The sequence below is a fragment of the Macaca fascicularis genome, chromosome 7 (genome assembly GCF_037993035.2).
Source record: "Macaca fascicularis isolate 582-1 chromosome 7, T2T-MFA8v1.1".
In the NCBI taxonomy this organism is placed as follows: Eukaryota; Metazoa; Chordata; class Mammalia; order Primates; family Cercopithecidae; genus Macaca; species Macaca fascicularis.
Window position 1 is genome coordinate 55,605,282 of NC_088381.1, and position 5,067 is coordinate 55,610,348.

Consider the following 5,067-nt stretch of genomic DNA (forward strand, 5'->3'; position numbering starts at 1 on the left):
TGTATGGGCTAAGTCCTACTTTTTGGGGAGAGTTTTGTATTCTTAGTAAAGGCTATAGGCAACAGAGCAGGCCATGCAAGGTGGGTTTCCTGAGTTAGCTTTTTTAGATGTCGTTTGAGTGTTTTGTTCATTTTTTTGTCCTTCCCTGAGGACTGTGGCCTCTAGGTCCAGTGTAAGTGATATTGTATACCTAATGTCTGGGATACTCCCTGGGTTACTGTAGCCTTGAAAGCGAGGCCATTGACACTCTGTAAGCCTCGGGGAAGTCTGAATCTGGGAATTATTTCATGAACTAGTGCCTTTATTACCTCTTGGGCCTTTTCTGTCCTACAGGGGAAGGCCTCTGCCCAACCAGTGAAAGTATCTACCCAAACTAGTAGATACTGAAATCCCTGAGATTTGGGCATGTGGGTAAAATCGAGTTGTCAGTCTTCTCCTGGGTAATGCCTGTTCTTTGTTCTCCTGAAGGAGCTTGGCAATAAGGCAGGGGGTTATTTTTTTGGCACACTTCACAGGCCCTGACTCTCTGCTTGATAGTTCTGAAAAGGCCTGGTCCAGTAAATAATGATTTGGCCATCTGATGGGTGCTATTTATGCCTAAGTGAAAGGTTTGGTGAAGAGTTTTAAGTAATCTTCGTTGTTTAGCTGCAGGCAAAAGTATTTTTCCTTCCTTGGTGGCTAGCCATCCTGAGAGGAGGAAACTATGTCCTCATGAGGTTCCCCATTCTATTTCTTCTTCTGAGTACTGGGGCCTGGTTTCCCAGAGGGGATTACTCCATTCTAGGGGTCCTTCTATAAGCATTTCTAATGGAAGGTCCTGCCTTGTGGCTCTTTTTGCTTCAATATCCACTTGGCGGTTCCCTTCTATTTCCCTTTCCTTTCTGATGAACCCGCAGTGTAAGACTGCCACCTCTTTGGGTTTCTGTACAGCCAATAATAATCTCCTAATGGCTTTTTGATGTTTGATAGGTGTTTCCTCGGAAGTTAGGAATTCTCTTTCTCTCCATATTGCTGCATGGGCATGGAGGACTAGGTAAGCATACTTAGAGTCTGTATATATATTTACCCTTTTTCCTTTTCCTAATTTTGGTGCCCGAGTGAGGGCTATTAGTTCAGACAGCTAAGCACTAGTTCCTGGAGTAAGGGGATTACTTTCAAGTATTTCATTATCACTGACCACTGCATACCCTGTTTCTTGAAGTCTTTTTTCTACAAAGGAACTTTCGTCAGTATACAAGCTGAGGTCGGGATCAGTTAAGGGAACCTCTAAAAGGTCCCCTCAAGTGCCATAGCTTTGAGCAACTACCTGTTGACAGTTATGTTCTATCTTTTCTTTATTATCTGAACGAAATGTGGTTGGGTTAAGAATTGCCAGCTACTCGGGAGGCTGAGGCAGGAGAATGGCATGAACCTGGGAGATGGAGCTTGCAGTGAGCCGAGATCGTGCCAGTGGACTCCAGCCTGGGCGACAGAGCGAGACTCCATTTCAAAAAAAAAAAAAAAGAGTTGCATAAGTGCACAGTCACAGCACTGACCCTTCAAGTAATAGAGCCTGATATTTAAGTAAACGGTTGTCTGACAGCCACAAGTCTCCTTTAGCAGCGAGTATGCCGTTTACATCATGAGATGTCCACACAGTAAGATCTCTTCCCTGTATTATTTTAACTGCTTCAGATACGAAGACTGCTACTGCCACCACTACCCATAAATAGTGAGGCCACCCTTTGCCACTACATCAATTTCCTTACTCAGGTATGCCACGGGTTACAAGCTCATCCCTTGGACCTGTGTAAGGACTCCTAGAGCTATTCCTGTTTTTTTTGTTTTTGTTTTTGTTTTTGTTTTTTGTGACATATAAAGAAAAGTCTTGCCCCATTGGCAAGCTTAACACTGGGGCTTGGGTTAGGGCCTTCCTTAGGGCCTGGAAAGCTGCTTCTGCTTCAGGTGTCCATCTTACTAAATGGGCATTGGCTTTCTGAGTTTTCTTAACTAGTGTATATAATGGCATGGCTATTTCGCCGTACCTGGGAATCCATATTCGGCAGAAACCTGTTATGCCAAGGAACCCTCTTAGTTGCTTTAGGGTTTTGGGATAAGGATAAGCCAGTATAGGCTGGATAAATTCCTCACTGAGGGCCCTGGTGCCTTTGGATAATTTTAGCCCTAAGTATTTAACCTGCTGTGAGCAGAGCTGAGCCTTTGGTTTGGAAACCTTGTAGCCACAGGTAGCGAGGAAATTTAAGAATGCTTGGGTGGCTTGATGGCACAAGGTTTCTGAACAGGTGGCGAAAAGTAAATCATCCACGTACCGAAGGACAAGAGTGTCCAGGTATGAAAATTGGCTCAAGTGTTGGGCTAATGCCTGGCCAAACAGATGGGGGCAATCCCTGAACCCTTGGGGTAAAACAATCCAGGTGAGTTGAGACGTTGGGTTCGAAGGATCTTCAAAGGCAAACAAGAATTGAGAGTCAGGATGTACAGGGATGCAGAAAAAGGCATCCTTAAGGTCCAGGACTGTAAACCACTCTGCTTCCTCTGGTATTTGGGAAAGCAGAACATAAGGGTTAGATACAGCTGGGTATAGAGGGACAACGGCCTCATTGATAGTCCTGAGATCTTGCACTAACCTCCACTGTCCATTGGGTTTCTGTACTCCTAATATTGGAGTATTGCAGGGGCTATTGCATGGTTTTACTAGGCCTTGGACTTTTAGGTCCTTAACAGTCTTTTGGAGTCTTTATTGGGCCTCAGGTCTAAGGGGGTACTGCCTTTGGTAGGGAAAGGAGGCAGAATCTTTTAGTTTAACTTGAACAGGACGGGCATTCTTTGCTTGTCCATATTGTCCTTCTGTTGCCCAGACTTCAGGATTAATTTCTTCCTCAAACAGGGGACAACAAATGGATGTTCCTTCTCCTATGTTCAGTTGTACAATGGCCTCTGCTTTTGCTAGAATGTCTCTCCCTAACAAGGGAGTGACATTTCTAAACATGCTTTCAGAAATAATTAGAAAAGCATGTGAGAAGAGTAAAATTCCCCAGTCACACCTTAGTGTCTGGGAGAAGTATCTAGTGACTGGCTGTCATAGGACTCCTCGGATAGTGACAGATCTGGAGCACGGTTGTCCGGGACAGAAGAGTAGGACTGAAAAGGCCACGCCAGTGTCCAGGAGACAGTTAACCTCCTGGTCCTCAATGGTCAAGCATACCTGGGGCTCTGTGAGGGTGATGGCATGGGCTAGCACTTGCCCTGGGCACCCTCAGTCCTGCTGCTGGACTTTTAGTGACTTCTGGCTCAGAGGACCTTCATCCCCTGGGGCAGTGGGCCTTCCAGTGATTCCCTTGACATAAGGGGCATGGATAAGGGTACAGCTTACTTCTACTTGGACAACCCTTTTTTTTAAAGTGTCCTTGTAGACTGCACTGGAAGCAAGTCCTATTAGGCATTTGATTTGCCCAGCTTTTCCCTTTTCCAGAGCCTCCAAAGTCTGCTTGCCTGAGGGCCGTGACTAAAGCGGTGGCCTTTTCTTATCCCGTTCGTCCCGTTCTGCCTGCTCCTCCTAATCTCTGTTATAAAAAACCGAGGTTGCCAAGTTCAATAGGGTTCCTAAGTTTTGCTCTGGGCCTAAGGCGGACTTTTGAAGTGTTTTTCTAATGTCTGCAGCTGACTGGGTGATAAATTTACCTTTAAGATTCGTTGGCCTTCAATAGAGTCAGGTGAGAAGGAGGTGTGCTTCCTCAATAGCTTCCTTAGTCTCTCCAGAAAGGCAGGAGGATTTTCTTCCTTTCCCTGTGTTACAGTGGACATCACTGAATAATTCATAGGCTTCTTCCTAGTTTTCCTTAGTCCTTCTAGCACGCAACTTAGCAAATGTCTCCGGCACCAATCTCCCTGTTCTGATTCTGTGTCCCAGTGAGGATCTACACTGGGAACTGCCTCCTGGCCTGTGGGGAACTGTTCTCTTTCCTCTGTTGTCATCCTGTCATTGACCTGAGATACCAGAGATCGCCAAACTCTCAGGCTGCAATTATGGTGGCACTTCTCTCATTTGGGGTTAGTGTCTGATCTAGCAGTAACGTTGTATCTCTCCATGTCAGATCAAAGGATTGTCCTAACCCTTGTGAAACATCAATATAGCCATCAGGGTTATCTGATAATTTACCTAGGCCTATTTTAATTTGCTTTAAGTTTGAGAGAGAAAAAGGTACATGCACTCTGACTGGGCCGAATTCTCCTCCTCCCACTGCTTGGAGGGGGCATAATCGGGGAATATTGGCACTCTTGGGTTCACTGTTTACCCCTTTGACTATCTCCTTTTGGACCGTTTGGGTTGAAGGGGGGTCCTTATTAGTTGGGGAAGGAGTCAGGGGGGCGCTATGGTAGGGAGGTAGACTCTGAGGGCTTCCTGTAGGGCATAAATCACATTTTTACATAATTGCAAGTTGTCTCTTAATGAAAAGAAAGATTGTACATATGGCACTTCAATCCATTTGCCTTCTTTTCTACAAAAGAGGTCTAGTTGTAAGATGGTGTTATTAATTTATACTTCCCTCAGGAGGCCAGGTTTCTCCCCCTTGAAGAGGATATCGTGGCCAGGCAGTACTGCAGAAGAATATAAGTCGTTTCTTAGCGTCTGAGGGTCAAATTGGTCCCAATTCTAGGGGTGTTTTTGCCTTGGGGAGAACATTTCCCATCTGAAAAAAGAACATAGGGATGCCAGCACCCCTAGTCATTTTCCAATGAGCATTACTCCTAGAGCGTCCTCTATGGTCCTAATGCTTATTTCTTTCCAGGGTATGTAACCACCTGTGGACCTCTGCTTATCGGATTAGTTACACTCACCCATGTAGCAGTCCTGCACCCCTTTTCCCACTTTATTTGACCACAAAGAAAGTGGTCCAGGCTGCTGGATTCCAGTGGTCCTTCACCAGAGTACCCAACATTGCCTTTGTGCTCAGGGGTGAGTCCTAGAGCTGGGCTGGGTTCCTCAGTATTTCATAACAACCCAGCTGCCCCATCAAGATGCATTCCCATAAACAGTTCTGATGCAAATTCACTTCAGAAAGGGTG